At 36.1% G+C, this 22,144-nt stretch overlaps 1 pseudogene; it reads right to left on the bottom strand.

The window, feature by feature from the left end:
* The window catches only part of LOC104028750 (NAD(P) transhydrogenase, mitochondrial-like), a 41,424-nt pseudogene extending 28,330 nt beyond the window's left edge, over positions 1–13,094 (bottom strand).
* Between the last annotated feature and the right edge of the window lie 9,050 nt (positions 13,095–22,144).

Below are 22,144 nucleotides of genomic sequence, written 5' to 3'. Positions count from 1 at the left end.
GGAAAAATAATAAAAAGTGGTATGTTAAAGCTATGCCAAATATAAGACACATTTATCATGCTGTCAATGGAATTTCTTACCATATGTCTCAATGGGTTTACTAAAATGAGTTTTGTTTTATACCTATAATAGCTATCGTTCTTAGAAAGGGCATGTATAGTGTATTTTACAAAAAGAGTGATGCTTAAGCAGCAGGAAAAAACAAAACAAAACAAAACATGATACATGAGCCCTAAAAAAGTTCAACCTTTTGGTAAAGCAGTCAAAACCATTTCTTTAGGACTACTTGTGTAAAGCAGAAGCCAGAAAACAGAGGAGTATTCCTAAAGCTCAAATTACTGTAGTTTCTAAATTGACGATCACATTTAGCTGACACAGATTAGGTTAATTCAGTTCTTTTTTCACTCCCTCCTTTGGGTTGTGCTGTGTACCCTGACTGGTGAGGACAACCAGTTCTTTACTAGCTCTGGTTTTGCTTCATGTAGACAGTGTTTCAGCTGGCTCCTCCGCTCCCACTGCTCGTCTGGAAAGTAGATTCTAGAAACTGCCAGCATTGCTCAAGTCTCCCTTCTGAGATAATTCTACCTGTGTGGTAAAGCCCACAGCAGGACAAACAATAACCCAGTATGATCTGGCATGCAAAAATAACAGTAGTGCACTAATATTATTGTCTGATGGTACTCTGCAAATGTTGGCCATCATGCTAAGGTCATCATATCTTTGAGCCACTTAAGTCCATTGTAGAACTGTAGTTTTGCATTCAGTCAGTTTGTCAGGCGGACTGCGTTCTGAGCTGGATAGATAAAGCTGACAAGTGTTGGATTTTTCTTAAGCAAAGTTGCTTCATGCACTCCTAGACCCTCATTTAAGCTTGGACACAAAACATATCATGCTTGTTTAATTAAACACAATAATAATAATTTAAGCTAGTACTAAGTCTAATTTAAGATTCAGCTTTAAATAATCTTATAGAATCTTCTCCTGTTGGGCTGCCCTCTACTATGCTGACAATATGTTCACTATACTAATTAGAGATGGAACAGATCCTGACACAGGATTGAGGCTCTAGGACCAGCAATAGTAAACAAAAGTAGACTAAATTAATTTGCATTAAGTGACCAGAATTCCACCAGTCAGGCAGGTGACTTATCTGGCTAAAGGTTACACAAGCTAAGGAATCACTAATAGAATGGTCTGGGACATGCATAAAAGATCCCTAAAGTGAAAGAAATTTAATAGACGTCTACATTGCTGGCATACAAAATATCCATTCATTTACTGCAAATATATGAAGCTACATCTGCTTGCTGAATGATTTCATACTATAGGTAATTCAACTAATTTTGTACAAATATGAAAAGAAACTTTGGGTCTTCAGAATAAATATGGTTTCATTACTCACATCAAATGACAAACTTACCTTTAAAACAATATCTGAACCAAATACAGTTTTCACAACATGAATTACCGCTCCAGCTTCTCTGTGTTGTTCAGCAGAGAACTTTGCTTCTTTCTCAGCTTTATGTTCCCCTTACACTTTTAGTCCTTGTTTTACTAAGGACTGGACACCAGTAGGAGAGTCTGCAACCTGCTTCTCACCTTTACATTTCTTTGGTAACTCCCACAACCAGGTCCTTACAGTGAACACCTGCAAAATAAAAGATACAACTAAATGCAAAGACTTTTCCTCCCTAGTTCATAATCAACTTAGTTTTTATTTCATTCCAAAGGCACAGATTGCACTTCAACATCCAGTGGATGTCAGCAGACACAGTTTATCTAATTCCCTTATGAAGTTTGAAAATTCCATCCATATATCAAATCCAGTAAATTTTTATGCACATAAGTCATCCATAAAGAAGTATAATCACTGCCTGACCTTAGTGGGATGGTTAGTGTGAGAGAAGGTGGCAGGACCGGGCCCCAAGTTTTCATAAAAAACACAGAACATCCCCAGATGAACATTCCACTGTTAGTTTTTATAGTGCATCTTCCACAGCCAGCCCACATGGTCTCACACACACACATTCATAGATGCCAAAAAAATAACAAATTAATGTTTGGTTTATGAAAGGGCCTTAGCTCAGATGCTGCTTACACAAGTTTGCATGCTGTTTACCCTGAAAAAGGTGTGGAACTCACCACAATGAGGTGACCACCTCAATTCCACTCACACATGAGGTGGGAAAACCAATAACAAAACTGCAGAATTAGAAAAGGACACGTTGTTTTTCCTGGCTTGTGTGTGAATAAACTGTGTTTTGTTAATAAAGAAATGAAGTCATTTTGTGAAGCAGACTAAGGAACATCTCTCTTCCCCCTTAGCACATGTATGCATACAACCATTTTTATAGAAGAAATATATATATGCCTGACTGTACACACATATCCATGCTAAATATGATGATCCACAGAAGGATGAAGTCAGAGATTATTACTCTCCTTTCTCAGTATCTCTTGCAGGCAGTAGAAGATTTTCATTGACTTCAGGAAAGCTGGATTTCTAAGCGTTATACTACTCTTGTGCTGAGCACTGGTTCGAGGGCTACATATCACCCAAATCCTGCCTGTGCTTTCAAAACAGAGTTTAAGTGATAGAAAGGCTACATACTGCTTCCCTGAACTATTTAGATTTACCTTTATGGCTTGATCCTCCAGAATACTGTCAAAACCCAATGCAGTCTGTTAAAGTAGTATGCACAGAGAACCAGGTACATGCCTTGAAAGGTGAAGCAGTTTCATCCAAGTACTGTTCCTGTCCAATTCAAAAGGAATGTTCTCACAAACCTTGGGTAGACCTGATATTTAACCCCAAAATAGACCAATTAAAAAAGGGAATCAAATGTTTCACCACACCCATGCCCACATCATTTCACAAAAGTTTTTTTCTGCAAATAACGTTTTTCTTTAACATTACACACAATCAAATGCCTGATTGCATACATCTCATTAAAACTTGGTTATCCCCATAATTAACTGGGGATACCCCAAGCTGTACATTAATTACTAGCACAGATGCAAAAACTAAAGCATGCTTGCTTAAACATACACTGTCATTTCAATGCCAGAAAACATTCTATAAGAGATTACACAGACCAAGCAGATACATATGGCAGGGACATTTCTATTAGAAACACTCTAAACAAAGCCATTTAGTACAGAGCACGTTTTGCTTAAAAGATATACACATGGCATTAGAGAGAAGCTGGGAACAACTATAAGAACTTTAATTGACACTAAGGAAATAACTGCCAGTATTTGTAATTCTACAAAGAAAAGTGTCATAACAAGTTCACTGGAAATATCTCAGTTCCATCTGCACATGTGTGCATGATATTTTCAGGCCATTAAGATAAAACTAAAAGAAAATACTGGTTTTTATTAGAAAGGAAAACCTTTATACATGAAGCGCTACAGAAAATAGAAGCTTTTTGTTACAATCCTGGGAAGATACGCAACCAACTGTTAAAGAAAGAAAATATGCTTCAGATACACTGCTCAAATTAATAGTTCTTCCTGTCCTTTGGGAGGAAGACAGTAATTCATCCCTATCAGCAATTACTATACACAATGCACTTGCAGTATCTCAGTTGCTTGGTTAATGGGTAGCAGGTAAAGTAAAGCAAAATCTCCCTCTAATCCCTGCCCATTTATGCTAGGAAGGAAATAAGCACAGAATACCGCTGATGCAAGATCTAAGTAATCCAAAGGAGAAGCAAAAATGGGTTCTGGAAATGCTTAACCTATATCCTGTTCTACCCCATATGGCTAACGGAATTATACAAATATGAGAAACAAAAGATTTAACCCACGGTAATTTTTGCATCCTAGATTCTTCTAAGGTCAAACAGAAAAACACCATTCTCGTTTGGGTTTTTTTTTTTTTTTATCCATAAGAACATTCCAATACTTTGCAAAATGGTGGCACAATAGAGGAGAAATTGGTTTTCAACACTAGCCTTCAATCTGTAGTCAATTCTATAGGTCATACATATCAACTTCCATTCTTTGATGTTATGACAGCACTGCAGACCAGCATCTGGTCTTCGAGATTTAAATCTGAGTTTTATATTGGAAATGGTATTTTCCTTTATATACCAAATTTGAAAAGGCTGAATCCTCAAATCTCTTGCATGACCTATCACTGCTTCAGTGTCATGCAAGCAACTATGACTATTACCTTAGAGTGAAATACAAACCTAAAAGTCTGTGCAGTATAGACCACATTGATAAAAAGCATTCTAAACCTGCTATTTCTGTCAATACAATTCTTCCCGTAGCCACTTCTAGGGGAAAGAAAAAGTCATCCTTTTATTATCTCTATATATGCAAAAGCAGTAAAAGTTCTGGCAGCCCTAGAATCAACAGGATCAAAACCTCCATAAGATTTTTCTGAAAATTGGCAGAGTTTAGCTTGAGAGCAAGCCTGTGAAGCAGATACATTCAGGCTCATATTCCTCCCCTCTGATAAACTGGTCATTGGAACACCTGTATTCTCAGCCTAAATTTGTATACATTTCAAAGCTTACTACTGTAACTGTCCCCCAAACAAAAAAAAAAAATTTCTTCAGCACCAAGAACCAACAACAAAAAAACCAGACAACATAGTTCTAATCCTAAGGACAGGCTGTAATCAAGCTAGAATGGGATCTGTAGCTGAGTGTTACTCCTTTCCCTTATACACCTCGATTTCATTTGCCAAACTGGTGATTCATTTCAAATTTGTGCTAATGAAACACAGCACTGTCATAAATCTGGAGCTGCACGAGCTTCCATGAATAATGTCTTCACTTGCAAACCATACCTATTTCAGGCCTGACCCTCCTTTGAGCACATTTTACCCAATGGTCCAAGGTACATTGTGTGTTACTATGTACAGTGCAAAGGACTACAGACAGGAAATCAGTGAATGAGCTTATAGAAAATAACACACTCAAATGCAGAATGCTTGCCTAAGAATAATTAACATCAGCATAGGGTAAACTTTAAGTCCTCTGCTTGTACAGCAGAAAGAATAATTACAGGAAACTTTACCACTGCATTTGAAGAATTCAGATAATTTCCTTTATTTTATGGTTTTAACTAGTATGCATATCAAGTAAGTTAATTAATTTCTAGTAATGTAAATAGTTTTGAATAATCATGCCCTAAAGCAAATTTACAGCCTCATTAAGACTTTGAGCCAGTGTACACGTACAAGATTAGTTACAATCATGCTCCTTTCTGCAGATCAGTAAATTCATTAGTTACGTATCTTTGCTGTACACACAAGTGTTATGTCCTTCCATTAGGAAAGAAAAGACAGATAGCTGTAAATTAGTGAAAATCATTTGTACAATTCTTTTGTTTTAAAATCTTCGTTAGCTGTCTTATATTTAGTAGGCCTCCTATATAATTCAACACATTGTTGAACTTGGACATTTGTTTTTAGTAGATTTTGCTTTCTACATTTACATGCATTCTCCTAGTAATAAGATCACTAGTTTTACTAGTTTTATTATTTCATTCCACACAGATTGCAGATCATGCATTCATTCTAATAATTTATAGTTCTTCCTTTCTTACATAATTCATCTGTCAGAAACTTAAAGGTTTAAAATCCCTTTGCAACAAGCATTTGGTGCATCCAAGTCAAACCTCCTCCAGAAAATTAAAATTTTCCACAGCTCTTCTCAGTCTGGATGTAGTTGGCAGCAACCTAAACCACATCCTTATGTCATCTTATATTCTAAAGAAATTCCAACAGCTTAGTTGGGGGGGGAGGAGTGGGAGGGGGAGTAATACACACATACCCCACTCCAGGCCCAAGCTCATTGGGTAAAGCAATATTTTTTGCAATCAATATGCCTTAAGATCTATTGAAAAAATAGTGGCTATTCGGGGTTAGCCACTTATTGCGTTATTTGTCCATAGCTGTTCACAGAATATACTAATGGTTTTCTATGAATTCAAGAAAAGGTAGCCCTTCATTGAGAAGTTCATAGCCAAAAAAAAGGGAAAGTCAATTAGATTTATGAAGGAAAAGAAAAAAAATAGGCATTTAAAACATATTTTCATTCTAGCTTAACAGTGACATCCAACAATTTGCGAAGACAGTCTTTGGGTTTTGCTATTGCTTTCAGTGGGAAGACAAATATATTTGAGGTATATATAGTGATGCACAGAATATTTATAACTCATTTACATACAGGTAGAGTATCCGGCAAGAGAAAGCACCATCTTTTCAACCATGACTTAATCATTGAAGTCTATTCTAAACACAGAAACAATAGTATGAAATGCTTTTTGCAGTCTGCTTTAGAGAAGGGTTAGCATGTCTCTTGCTGTTGGTGTTTTTTTAATTTAGTTTGAGGGGAAGTTGTCATTATTTGTATGGTGAGAGACTTAAAAGCCTCATTTAGGAACAGAAATTAATGCAATAGACATTATAAAAAAATGTTTAGAAATGTAATTTCAGTTACTCAGGCAATTAGCTTTAAAGTGGGTAGCTCAAGATCAGCTAGTAGCATGTATCTGTCCATGGCAGTGAGCTTTATTGCAGCCGTATTGTTTGTATATTTACTCTGCCTTTCAAAACTCTACCACTGATTACAGTAAAAAATGCTGCTGTTACACTGTTTGCAGTACATTTGCTATGTTAATCTAGTTTAACTATGTCTACAGTAGACTGAGTAAAAAAGTTGTGCACACACGTATGTACACAAAAGCACACTTTAATACCACAATTTTGTGAAGATCTAGATCATTTCATTTTAAGAACAGGAACTGCACTTGAGCAATACTCCTCACATGATTAGTTACTCTTTTGCCTTAAAGGCTTTCTGCCATAGGAAATCTTTTAGTTTTTACATTTGATTTAATTCTTTAACAATTTCTAAGCCTTTTGAATGAAATATACTGTTCAAATGCTCCTTTATGTCAATATGATTTCCATATTCTATTGATTTTTCTTTATGTTTTCTTAACTTTTTCGTTGAAGTGTTCGAAGAATGACCCTAAGGAAACAATGGTGTAGTAATTATTTTTTTTTGTTTATTCTTACAAGAACAGTAGTTTAGATTATTTTATTATGTGCCAGACAATGATTGCCTAACCAGGTAACGTAAGCAAACTATACTGGGAACAGAGTTTAATTACAAAAAACATTGCTTGGAACTTTGTAGTGATGCATTTGTAGTTGAGAAATACCCAGTAATGCAGCTCACAGTACAGGGAAGATTACTGCAATATCACAGTGATAACCAAGTAATACAGGAAAAAGCTTTAGCCAAGGAGTAAATAATGCAATTGAAGAAAGGATGTGAAACAGTTGTGTAATATCACTGTAGAGGACTCCTAACCTTAGTCTTATAACGCACAAGATTGTTTCCCAGATATAACTATTACAGTGGCCAAATTGCTGTTTTAACTTATACCACATACATTATTCCTCAGGAGGTAGCGTGACATTTGGGAGACAGACAGACATACATGCACTTCTCTCATTATTGGCATCACAGCAATAAAACGGTGTCAGAATCATTATTTCAGCCCAACATACCTTAAGATGATCTTCTGGAAGCACATACACAAGCCTTAAAGGCAGCCTGCATGACTATAAGTTTACAAAGCAGGCTCTAGTCACTTCAGAATTCAGAGAATTAGATACAGATATTCAGTCTCACATGACTGGAAAAAAGCAGCCCAGGAGCTATAAATTGTTCAGCATCACAAAGTAAATCCTTGCTATCACAGGTAGATTTGGGGGAAAGATTGTAGGGGTTTTGTTTCCTTAAAAAATTTTAAGAACAGTACATCTATTAGCATTCCTATTTATAGATACTGAAAGACTCCACATGAAACCAAAAGGAAGACAAGAAGATGGGACTGATAAAGACGGGCTGAGAAGGGATATCCTCTAAAATTTTTGTTCTGTATAGAACTGCATGAATGACCATGCATATCCATTCATTCAAGTGACAGTTTCATTACATAAACAAGTCTATCAGACCTGATGAGATGCATCCCAGGGTCCTGAGGAAATTGGCTGATGTAGTTGCCAAGCCATTCTCCATCGTATTTGAAAAGTCATGGCAGTCAGGCAAAGGCCCTAATGACTGAAAAAAATAGGAATATCACATCTGTTTTTAAAAATGGATAATGAGGATGCTAAGAACTACTAACCAGTTGGCCTCACCTCAGTACCCAGTAAGATCATGGAACAGATCCTGCTGGAAGTTATGTCAAAGCATATGCAAGCTTATTAGAGACAGCCAACGTGGCTTCACTAAGGGCAAATCATGCCTGACTAATCAAGTGGCCTTCTACAATGGAGTGACTGCATCAGTGGACAAGGGAAGAGCAACTGACATCATCTCCCTGGACCTCTTTGACAGTTCCCCATAACATTCTTGCCTCTAAATTGGAGATATGGACTTGATGGATGGACTGTTAGATAAGGAGTTGGCTCAATGGCCACATCCAAAGAGTTACATGCAACATGTCAATGTCCAAATGGAAACCAGTAATGAGTGGTGTCCCTCAAGGGTCCATGCTGGGACCAATACGATTTAATATCTTCATCAATCCCAGCCAACAGGATTGAGTGCACCCTCAGCAAGTTTGCACATGACACCAAGTTGAATGGTGTAGTTGATACCTTGAAAGAAGGGATGCCATCCAGAGGGACCTTGACAGGCTTGAGGAGTGGGCCCATGTGAACCTCATGAAGTTCAACAAGGCCAAGCACAAGGTCCCGCACCAGGTTGGTGCAAGCCCCAATATCAGTACAGGCTGGGGGATGAATTGATTGAGAGCACCCCTGTGGAAAAGGACTTGGGGATACTGGTGGATTGAAAATTGGATATGAGCTGGCAATGCGTGCTTGCAGCCTGGAAAGCCAATTGTATCCTGGGTTGTATAAGGAGAAGTGTGGCCAGCAGCCCAAGGGAGGTAATTCTACCCACTCTACTCTGCTCTTGTGAGAACTGTATCCAGCTCTGGGGTCTGCAGCACAAGACAGACATGGACCTGTTAGAGCAGGTTCAGAGGAGGGCCACAAAAATGATCAGAGGAATGGAACACCTCTCCTGTGAAGACAGACAGAGACTTAGGGTTAAGCCTGGAGAACAGAAGGCCCTGAGGAGACTTTTCAATACTTAAAGGGGCTTCTGAGAAAGTCAGAGAGAGAGTTTTTACCAGGGCCTGTAGTGACAGAAAAAGGGGCAACAGTTTTAAACTGAAAGAGAGTAGATTTAGATTGTATATAAGGAAGAATTTTTTTTTTTACCATGAGGGTGGTGAGTCACATGGACAGGTTGCCCAGAGAAGCTGCAGATGCCCCAGCATTGGAAATGTTCAAGGCCAAGCTGGACAGGGCTTTGAGTAACCTGATCTATTGAAAGATGTCCCTGCCCATGGCAAGGGGTTGGACTAGATGATCTTGAAAGATCCCTTCCAATCCAAACCATTCTATGATTCATTAGCCAAGAAAAAAGGCTCTGTAGAGCAGCAGTGTTCCTCAAAGCATATATATACTCATGTTTATCAGGGAGATTCATGACCTCATCTTGTCCTTATTAGGAGATGAAATACAATAAGCATCCAATCCAAGTGGCTTTAAGTAAAGAAGCAAGCTCTTATAAATGCTTACAGAATAGCACACAATGTATTCATCTTACGTTTGTCACAAAACACCAACTCCACTGTGACACCAAGTTCCTACAGCTCTGCCTGCTGTCTACATTTCCTTGGAGATTTAGTAAAATTTAGTCTGAAATTTCATATTTCTGTTCCTTCAGGTAATTTCCTTAACCACCACCAGTATATTAAATGATAGTGGAAAAAATTGAGCACAAATTTCCTATACTCTTATTAAGTTTTCCTTTGATGTCAGTTTTGCAATTTATTTCGTGTGTTCCATTGCACACCATGCCATCTGAATAAGCTTCAGGGCTGACAACCTACAGAAATCATGAGCGGCCTCTCTCAAAGATAGAGCTAACTCTTTTCCTTTGGATTGAGCTCCCTAGTACTAAAAGCCTTTAACTCATTCTCTGAATATACAGTTCTATTCAAATTTTTAAATAAGCTTATGTAACCCCTTTTTTTCTGAAGACTGTGATCATGTTATCAGCCAAGTTCTCTTTTAACTAGTCTAGTGAAACAAGCAGCAGCTTTCATCTAAACCCTACCCACATTTTCCTTCTGAAGAGATGCACAAATAGCCTGAGTTCTTTCAAATAGCCTGAGTTCTTTCAGCACACTTGTTTAATTTGCTTTGTAGCACAGCCAGACACTACCACATTTTTATATAGGCAGCATCCTTCAAATAAAGTTAAAGAGCAAAGAAAGACCTTTACAGGCTGATTACAAAACCTATAAGACCAATTTCCTCCTTCAGTGTAAAGCATTCAGATTTTAGGCAACAAATAAGACAACCTAGGCAAACAAGCTTCAGCCAGTATCATGAACTACTTACCCCAAGACTTGGTTGGGTCCTCATACTGGAAGAATTATTTTTACACTGTTATTGTAAGTTACATGAACGTTATAGACAAAGTTAAGCAAAGAAAATAAAACTTCTTTTGCATTGCTGGTTCTATTTCCTTCCTAACATTGGTGCTATCCTTGCCCTTTCACACATGCTCCAAGTGTCCTATTTCTGGGTAGGAGTGTCCTGTCAAATTGTCTTCCCATCATGTTACTACTATTGCTGTGGCTCTTGGGCCTGTTTGTAAGTCTGCGTCATTAGTAAGGAGGCAAATTATTTCCCCATTTTATTACTATTAAATCATTTCTTTTCATTAAAGACTGAAAAGGATTACCTTCTCACAGTGTAAAAGTTGCTCATTTTCTAGGTGCCCAGCCTGAGGCACTCATGAGTGGGATTCATTTTAACTACTTCTAGACATCTAACTTTTAGATGTGTAGCCTGAACTAGTTCAATTCCTTCCTTCAGAGTCAGAAAGAAACATTTTCACAAGGTGTTTCAGCTGCCCTGTCTCAGACTTTTTTTTAGTCAATTATCATCTGGAGGCACACAGTGAGAATAAGTGTCTGCAAAAAAGGGAACTGCACACTGAACAATAACAGGAGAAAAAACAGTATTCTATGAGCATTATTCATTTGAAAGAATGAATAATATACAAATACAATACTGTTATAATACAAATATCCAGACATTAAAGATGTAATATAACTCTTCAAAACGTTAACATGGCATCCTTAATGAACCTTTGCTTCGCCCCCCCCCCAAAAAAAAACCCTGAGCACATCAACAGTATAGTGAAAACAATTCCTTTACAGAACAATCTCTCTTCAGAAGGACTAACAAAAAATACATGAATGGAATGATTCCAAGGGGAAAGTCTTAAGCATTCATCCTTACAAAACATTACTCAGCCAGTTAAAAATGAAATCTACTGAAATCAATCCGCATTGCAGCAAAAAAATTTAACTCTTGACCTATGAAGTAAAAGACAGTGCTGTGTTTTGGGTTTGGGATTTTTTTGGTTGTTTGGGTTTTTTTAAAAATTATTACATTAAGTAAGACTTGTTCTCAGACTTTCCAAGACAAGTGAATAATACCTTATTACAACATCACCACATCCTGTATATTATTGTACAATCTAACTTCTGAGTTGTCATTGATGTATTTCATGAAAGTTAACTGTAGAAAGGTTTTTTTTTGTTTATTCCACAAATAATTTAGCCTTTCAAAATATTCTACGTATTCAGATTATGTATACAAATTAAGTATACAGATTTCATAGCAAATGGTAAAGTTAGCGTCACCTTTCCTGTTGGTATTGGGATGAAACAGCTATGTGAAACCCAAAAATATTAACTTTCTTTCTTACCCATTACAAATTCAATGGAGAACTTTAATATAAATCAAAATGACAGAGTAGTGCATGGGATTATCTTCCAATGTATTATTTAATCCAGTGTACAAATGACACAGATTACATAATTATTTTTAAAGTAATTTACCCTGATTTATAAACAGCTTTTGGCTAAAGATGTTATCTTGACACCCAGAAGCAGTTTGAGATAAAGCAAGATTACAGGATTATGAATGGTAACACGTCAAGAAGTTCTACTTCCTCTCCATCTTTTTATAAGTAACATCTTTTTCCTTATTCTCAATTTATTTGCAGTACTTCCATCTTTTGATGTAAATAGTTTACTTTCTGGAAGTAGTGAACAACATGACAGTTCATCTTTATTTCATTTAGCAGGCACCCCAGATCTTATCCAGGTATATACTGATACATCATACAGCTATATGTGTATACCACTCCAATTTAAATGTACTTTCACTGACCTGGTGAACTAAATTGCTTTTAAGTCATCATCACCACTACAGGTGTTTCTTGACTGAGATGTGCAAGAATCAAACATTTCCATATGAAACAGCTTTTCCGACAAAATCACACTCAAGACTGAAACCAAATGTTAACCAATAAAATTAATAAGTAAATAATTAAACTGTTTTCATGGAGTCTTAGGACTTGAAAGGACTCAAGACATCATCTAGACCACCTGCTGCCCCAAAATAGTATGAAGTCTACCTAAGAAACTGCTGGAAATGTCAAGAATTATGGATATTCCACCATTTCAGGAAATGTATTCTGTTCCCCACTATCTTAATTTACTAAGTCTCTAATTTAATTTAGCTGCATTTATACATCTTATTCACAAGATACCTAAATCAATTTTGGTTTTGCAACAGTCTTTTACATATCCAAGGACTGATATAAAAGCTTGCCTTTCTAAGGGAAGAAAGCCCAATTCCACTTCTCTTTCCTTGTAAGTCATGTTTCCGAAACAATCATTCTTATTCTTCACCTTGGTATTCTCTTTATCTGGTCCACATCTTCCCTTAAACGTGACAACCAAAACTGATCACACTAAAGTTGAGGCCATACCAGTCCTAAATAGACCAGACTGATGACTTCACATGTCATGCAGGCTGTCATCCTCATTATGCACCCTGTAAGATAGCTGCCTTTCTTATAACTTTGTAGCACTGTCAACTCACATTGAATCTTAGTGCAGTATAACACCAAGATCTCTTTCTACAAAACTGTTACTTACCCAATTGTTGCCATCATGGTATTCAGACAACAGATGTCTCCTAAATTCTAAGTGCAGGAGTTTGCTGTCATCCCTGTTACTTGTATCCTACTTTTTTCCTCAGAGTGCCTCCCAGCTTGCAAAAATAATTTTCGATTTAAATCCTGTCCTAGAATAAAACCTCAGTGCCCTCCAGCTTCATCTTAAATGCAAATTCAATAAGTCTTCTATTCCATCATCCAGATCATTAATGAAAATATTAAATAGCATTTGACCCAAGGCTGATTCCTGCCAAACCCTACTCAATATTTAACTTTCCATTTTGAGAGAAAAGCATTGATACCTAACTCCAAATACTTCTACAAAACAGACCAGTACCTATCTTACAGTGGATGCATCAAGACAAAATTTTATCAGCCTGCTTATAAGAATGCAACAAGAACCTCAAGGTCAAGATACATGTGAAACTGCTTCTCCTCTATCCACAAGGTCTGCTAGCACTCTGGCAGACAGAAATTAAACTAGTTTGGTACAAATTCCCCATGACAAGTTTGTTCTGACTGTTAATCATTTCATTTATCAGGTTTTTACAAATGCTTTGATCATTTATGATAACATTTCTTTTTATGAGAACTGAACCAAAGTTGACTTATCTATAATATTGTACCTGCTTTCTCTCCCTTCTCAAAGACAGGCACTGATTTTTCCTTCCTCCATTCTTTTATGCTTTAACTAGCCTTCCAAAAATATTCCAATGGGTAATGTGGAAGTCCTGAATAATTCATTAACAGGCAGTAATATAAAACTTCAGTACAGATATATTAGGTGTGTTCTTTCACTGTCAAATGGATTGCTTGCATGTGGCAGCTAGAGTAAGAAAATTGACCTTCAATGAGCCAGATTAAGTGTTAGAAAAAGGTGCTCAGCATATAATGCAGATAATGATCAATTCTTGCTATTGCAATCAATTGCAAGTACTTCCTATTCATCATAATGACACATTAACATTAACTAAGATAGTTATATTTAAAAAGAAGCAGCCACTACTAAACCACTGTGGTATTCAAGTAATTTATTTTCTTTCTTCATCTAACCTGACAGAGCTGTTTCAATCATTTACAAGAGATTTCTGCTGTAAAAACAAAGAGCTCACTGACATTTGAGTTTGAGATTTACTCATCTGTGCTTTTCCTGGCACCTGAGACACTGATGTGACATTAGTCCCGAGCAGCTGCCTTATACAACAAAAGTAATTTGTTATGGAGAGCTATTTTAAAAGTGCAAATAGCCAATTAATAAGCAAATGTATAATCTAACAAAAACTTTACCAAATGCTCTGCAGAGACTGCCAAATTATTTATTTGACTTCATTTCTCATGAAACATGGACAACTGAAGCTGTACAGCATGAAGTCTGAAAAGTGCACGAGGAACCTAAATTGTGAGCTATACAGGATAAGGCTATTAATACATATTTATGACAGCTATGGAGGATAGCTGTATCGTCCGTATAACCCTATTTAGGAATTATTAGCTATTATTTAATCTTGGAAAGTCAAACTGAAATTCTGATTTTATTAGAAAGCATGTTCAGAAAATATGCTAAATATGGGAGTAGGACATCCAACTTAGAACTTTAGGGAAAGAATACAGCCACTAAAAAGCAGCTGCTAGATGAACCAATTTTAGAACTTTAGGGAAAGAATACAGCCACTAAAAAGCAGCTGCTAGATGAACCAATGTATCCTGTTCAGCACAGAGTCATTACATTGGATGTATTAGTCCTTACCATGAAAGATAACACAATATTACGTTTTACAAATAATGTCCTGAAAATGAGCTGCAAAGCTTAAAGTTGTGAATTTAGAAACTTCCAAACAGCATGTCAGCAGAAAAGATTATCTGAGATGTTGCTTATGTAAGTCTCATATTGCAAAGATCAATAGTATTGCAATGTAATCATTCAAAAAACAGATTAATAGATCCAAAACAGATTAATAAATCACTTAATTGAATCAAATAATGTATCAAACACATTACTGCCTGTCTTCTTAAAGGCCGCTATTTAAGGCAGTGCATTAGAAAACAAACTCATGTCAATGAAGCAGATATGAAACAGTCTTTGAGGGCTATGAGAAATCGAACTGCAAAGGCACAACGGCACACATCCGTGGAACAGAATGGGAAAAATGTTCAGAGGCACAACTGAACATTATCAAGGGCACTTTTTGGTCTCCCTTAAATGAAGATATCTCTGTTAATAACCAAGAAACAGGAATTTATTAGATCAAAAGAATACATGTCACAAAAAAGGCTATCAATGAATGGTCTTTGGTGAAAAAATTGACACTGAGATGTTTAGTTCAGAAGCACCTCACAAAATAAAGTTGCAGCTTGCTCTGCAAAACTATTGGTATGTACTTGCACGTGCAGCTTGGATTGCACTTTCTCTCCAATACACCTCAGCTTTGAAAAATATTTTTAAAGTCTAAATGAGAACTGATGTATGAAAGATCAGCTTCGCAGGAATATTATGTTGTTATTCACGTCTATTTAACATGGAAAAGTGCTTTAGATGAGCCATTGATAATAGATGATTACTGAATTACATGCAGAGATTATCTGATAGAGTTTGGGGAGAAAAAAAACTTTCAGGATGCAAATTCAGATCCTGAGAAAGGGTTTGTATGCCCTAAAATTCACTTTGCAGCTACACTAATTTGATTTAACGAAAGATATCACCAGTACCTATAAATTTCAACCTTAAAAAGGCAGTACCTTTTGAAAACAGTTGACCTGAAAATTTTGAAACATGTTGAAGTCTTTTTAATCTATGTCTGTCCATTTTCTAATAACGCAAAATAATAATTAAATTTCAATTTGTCCTAACAATGCATTTGAATGCAAATTAATAATGTCTCTATTGAATGTAAGTATAAAACAATGATCTCAGGTTGGATAGCTAATACAAATATGAATACTGCATTCATCTTTTAATATGGAAAATTATCCATTCAATGCTTTACCTCTTTAATGAGCAATGTATGTTATTTTTCTGAGGTAAATTGTTTTCAGAGAAATAAAATAAAAAGGAATAGCCTCTGGAATAACCATGTTCACAGTACTACTGAACATGACCCAAAAATTCAGATGGTTAATGACCTGATCCCAGTCTTCTGCAGACAGTAATGCTGAGCTCAGTGCTGTCAAAATAGCAAACAGTGTGAAGATACGGCAACAACTTTAGTAAATAAAGAGTTGAAATGTCAAAAAAATGTTTTTCCTATTAGACTCAAAGTTTCCAATTTCTGTCACTCCTAAAGCTACTTGCTGTCTCTGTTGTCCCCTTAAGTAAATTATCAATCCACTGGTGTTATTATGCATGGTCCTCAATAACTGTAATGACAAATGTGAGTTACTGATGTACATATTCCTTCCAGATGGTATGTTTCCCATAGCCCTCTTAAGATCTGCTTATGCTTTGTCTTATTGAGCTTGATATTATTAGTCTATGTCTTTAAATATGAGCAAAGAGAAAAACACCTTTAACTACTGTCTTCTTTGCACTTGATTGTGTTTAGCACTAGCAGATGAGATAGTCCTTCACCCTCTACATCTCATACAGATTGTTCTGCCAAAAAAATCCCCAGTAGTTTTTGTACTATATCCACTCATCACATCCTCAGGACAGGAGGAATCAGGACAAGAAACTTATAGGGTCAGCAAAAAACATTATCCATAAATCCCCAGCTCTTAGATAATTCCTTGCTTAAGCTATGGATAATATAGTCAAAGCAATCAAAACACAGGAATCCTGAAGTAGCCTCTGCAAAGGCTTGTCACCTGACACTGGGACCACTTTGCACATGTTGCAATGTTGTTATTGTCAAATTACTACTTGTATTTTAAACACCAAATAGAAGTGTACCTGGTCAAATAACCCCATATCTAGTACAGGCAGTGAAATATAGACAATATTGAAGAGGGTGATAAATCGTGGACCATAAACAGCCTAAAAGGATGACAGCTTATGCAAAAAAAAAAAAAAAATTAGTATCAACAAAACCATTTTAAAGATTTCTATTGATAGTTTCTTGGAATAAGAGAAGGCAATATCCTCTAACAGCATACATTAATTTCCATAACAGACACAGTAAAAGATATATAATGATACACCACTAAATCATTAGATAGTACTGGTAACATAAGATAGAATAATTAGTACAAGTAAAATATTCAATAAGCATTTCTCTATACAAGAAAAAGGCTTTAAGTATACATGCAGTCTGAAAGTGACAGTGACAAAAGATTATTTACTAAGAGTTTTACTATCCCAAAGAGTTGTATTGCTTGTTAGGGTTCAGGTACGTGATCTAGCCGCCCTCCACTCAATTCATTCTCTTACATCCATTGGGCAAAATGGTTACACCTTAAGCAATGAAGCAAGAAGGATACCTGGATCCACTAGAGAAAAACTGGCCACAACTGAATTAAGTGTAGAAGTAAGATCCTCAACAAGCAGCGGTTTTACCTTTTGCCCAGACCTTCAGAGCAATTTGAAGCTACAACCATTTCCAAGCAATATAACTCGCAAAATTCTCAGTGTATTCAGTGACCCCATTTAAGTAGACATTCATGGAGGCCTCTCTGTCTCACTCCACTGGATATTGAGGGAGCCTTGTCTAGGACAATTATCTGTAAGTCTCCAAAATGGGTCCTAGCCTAGGCTGTGTGACGTGAAACTGTGAATCAAAGAATTAACCCCACAAGTCCCCGAAGTTGATGTAGCAACATACCTACTGGCATCAAATACTCACAATGTACAAACATAAGTTGCAGGTTGTCATGGATTCAAAGTCCAGAAATGTTTTAATATGCAACAGTTTCTCAAAACGTGAGTTTGCATTTTGTAGGAATTCTGGAAACTTACCCTAGTTTTTGTTCATGTAATGCATGAAAGCTGATAGAGATCTGCTTACAACCAAGCTGGAAAGTTTTGTGAATAATAATGCCTTATTTTACAGGATGCTTGCTTCTTTATAGACCCTGCAGTCAGGCTTGTTTTTCAAAACAGGCAGATCAGAGCAGAGCAAAGAATACTGTACTGCACTATTCTCATATGCAAGTCATGCAAGGAGATTTTATGCTTACTATACAAATTATTCTTACCATACTTAGTATTAAAGGAGAATTTATACTTGTTATATAGGATAATTTATACTATATACTCCTAAAGCAGGAACTAAAATAATTAAAATAATCACAGTTGAAATTAGATCAGGCAAAAAAAAGCATAAGGAACTTTCTATCAGTAAATGCCAGATAAATGACACTGCTGCATTATTAGCCTCAGTTGCCCCATCATCAGTATTTAGTATCACACAACCACACAAGAGAACAGCTTTCAGATGCGTGTATCACCAGAAGATTACATTCCAGAAAATTTTCAGAGAATGTCATCTGGTATATACAGCCCACCTACCAAGGAATTGTGGTTGGGACAGAATGAAGCACATAATCAGAGACCAACAGTAATCAAAGTCTACTGTGCCAACAATGTGAAGTAGTGCAAAGTAGCAATTACCCAAGCACAACACATACATGCCAACCTCCTGAATACAAAAGCTTAAGTGCTAGATATTTTGTAACAATACTGAAGGATTTTTAGTATGCTGGCAGTTGATTATATGCTAAACATTTTCTTGAATTATTTTACAGACTTCCATTTTCTGAATGAGCACATAGGAACCCTAAAGTCTACATCTAAATCTATATCCTTTAGCCTATAATCAAAGCCCTTTCATTTTCAACAAACACTGTCTTTTTTATATCACAGTAAGTACAGTTCATGGATAAGAATACAAAAGATTAATAAAAAGGTGGGTAGTCAAAACAAAACTGAAAATCTCTTCAAATTTGAATCAAAACAAAACTCTGTAAAAAAGCCCTAACATCTAATCATATAGATATAAAATTTAAGTGTGGTGGTTGTTTTTTTAACCCTTCTGAGAAGAAACAAACAAAAAACCCAAAAACTTGTGTACTACATTTACTAAGGTGAACCAAAACAGCAAAAACTCATGTGAAGCATACTGGTTGTTCTAGTGTTCACTAAAAGCTTTGCAATACTCTGTAATTCTAGAAATTGTAATCAAATGCTTAATTGCTGCAATTATGTAAAAACATCCCATTCTACAGACATAGAAAGGTTATTTCCCGAGGCTCAGAATACTAACATATTTTCACAATTACTCATGCTTTCACACAACCTTTGATTCTCTCTTTTCTGGAACCATGCCAGTAGCATTAGGAGTGGTTTCCTCTTCTAAAGTTACCTCTGTATAACTTTTGGAACATGCATTGCAGCTGCAGTTCAGAGTTTTCCCCAATTCCTCTACTGGTTTCAGGAGTTACACATGAACAGGAAAAAAAAGCTATGCTTCAAGGTATTCAAGCAAGACTCAGTTCTTTTTTTCTTTTTTTCTCCCTGCTAGATCAACCCACCTACTTGTTTCCTAATTACTTTTCAGTATCTCACGAGAGGCTATTCCAATCATCATTTGATTTATCAGACACTAAATAAGTAGACTAGGACTTCTCAGCTGGGAAAGAGATGAGCAAGTATAGAGGAAAGAAGTCTATAAAATCATGATGAATTCAGTGGCAAGGACTAAGGGGCATTAAATGAAAGCAGTAAACAGCAGGTGCAACAAGGAAAAGAGTCTTAAGTTGTAGAACTTACTGCTGTATGTTGTAAACGGTCAAAGACAAAACCTTCAACACTTAAATAAACCATCACCTTTGGTTCAGAAAGTCCTTCAGCTACACATTGTTGAAGCTAGGAAAATAACATGAGAAAGTATCATTACATATTTGCCGCAGTTTTATACTCTTCTATAATTGTTTGCTGTTGGACACTTGAAAAGAGGCTTCTGACAAGACAAGAAGGTCACTGGTCTTACTAGTATGGCCATTTTTAAGGTCTAGTAAAAGCTCCTAAACAGAAGATTCTAAACAGCAAAGAATTTACAAGAGACAGATCAAAAACCCTGTTTGCTTAGAGTTTGGGAAATCTAGCATACAAAATTTTAATAATTAAGTTTTTCATAATCTATTAAATATTGGGTTTAAAAGATTTTTTATATATATATATATATAATGTCACTAAGAAATTTGGAAAAAGGGAGGTTAAGTCTTCATTCTCATAAAACATGTTTCAAATGCTCAGGAGACAAAATTTAGGACTCTGATTAAACATCTCCAAATATAGTCTCCCATAAAACTCTCGGTCCAACATATTAATAATTTTTAAAACATGACGTTTGGCTTGCAAGGACTCCACTCTTGGTCCCCTTCAATATTTCTTAAATCACCAACTTAATGTTTTCTGAAAAAAATCATGCCCACAGAGCAAGCATTAGGGAAAAAAAAAAAAAAAAAAAGAGGTAAGAAATCTAGGCTGTGTCTAAAAAAAGCATGAAATTCCAAGACAGCTCTTTACCTTAGTATAATTGCCTACTGGACATCTTCTGTAGTGGATGTAGTTTAGTTAGGGGCAGTCATTTCGTCATGGCTTATCTACACACTCCTTACAACCATACAGACAATCCCTGGGATTTACCATTGAAGCAGAACATATGGTTCTCTTTTCCTTCTAAATATAAGGCAGAAGTGTATAACATATGAAAAGGGTATGTCTTAAACTTGGAAAATGAAGGAGATCATTAAATGTAATAACTGCAGTTAAATACATTTGTGTTTTCAAAACAGAAAAAGAAATAATCATTATTTTATTTAACTTCCAAAACAATTGTGCTCAAACATTTAGATTGCCTAACTCATTCTGACTTCTAGTACTTGTACTTCTAGGTATCTAAAGTGTACAGATGACTGTTTTGTTCGTTTATAAACTTAGAGAACAGAAACAAACCTGAGCAGAGAAGCAACAGAGGGCAAAACAGAAACGCAGCAGTGTGAAAGCAAAGTTTTTGTAGAAGAAATTGTGCAGTTCTTGTGTTTTCTCAAACAAGAATGCCTGCCATGAATCTTGCAAGAGCCTCTGAAGGTATTTGAACTGGGCAGTCACTGGCCAAGACTGCTTCCATTCCTTCCTGGCCACTGATGCCAATTTGTACGTGTGCACCTGCAAGCAAAGAGAGGGGAAACTTACTTCTACTAAATAGCTGAAAAAGAGATGTCAGTTTATTAAGCTACCACATAGACAGTTACAGGCAATAAATATAATTACTGTCAATGTAAAACACTGTCCTAGACTAAATAAATTTGAAATAAGAGCCAAAAGTGTTTATCAAAGAGGGAATGGTCTCACATCAACGCATGACTCACTTATACAGTCCCTCCCATTCCAGGAGCAAACTAATCTTTTTTGTTGCGATTATTTTTTATCTAATCCACAGTTTGTCTTCTTTCTCCTTCCACATCCTCTTTAATTCTTCCCCTTTCCATTGTTGCCCCTGGAAGACCATTTCCCAATTCTTCACACCAAAATAAATGAACGAATACAACTTAACTTTATACTAAATATAACCTTTTTCAGGTTTAGATGACAACAGCAAAACTTAAAATAAAACTGTTACAGAACAATCCATTTAGTCAATATTCTGTGGAGTCCTAGTCTGCTATTTTTCCTGCTTCAACAGTATGCCATTGGAATTTGAGGTTCTGCCAAATTTACAGGGCAAGGCTAGTAAGAGCAAGATGAAACAATGTAAGCAAGCAACTCAGGCCATTATTCATCATGGAGTCATCTTACATCATTTTATGACTGCCCATCAATTAAAGTTATATATTTACTGTACAGTCTCACATAGCTATTATACTGTAAAAAGAAACTTCCAAGTATCTGATAGTAAAATAAACAGAGCAGTTACTAATATTAACTTAAGCATAAAGCATTTTCTATGCTTAATGTCTGATGTTCTGATCCTGCCACACTGCATTCTGAGTAGGAACACCAGTCAGGTGGGAAATTTTACAGGATATCAAAACATAATGTTTAATAAAATAGAATTAATGTTTCAAGAAAGTAGAATACCAACCAAGATGTCTGCATGCAATTAAATGAG

The sequence above is a fragment of the Pelecanus crispus genome, chromosome 7 (assembly GCF_030463565.1).
Source record: "Pelecanus crispus isolate bPelCri1 chromosome 7, bPelCri1.pri, whole genome shotgun sequence".
NCBI classification, from domain to species: domain Eukaryota; kingdom Metazoa; phylum Chordata; class Aves; order Pelecaniformes; family Pelecanidae; genus Pelecanus; species Pelecanus crispus.
The sequence above is the reverse complement of the archived record's forward strand: the minus strand, read 5'-3'. Positions and strand labels throughout refer to the sequence as shown.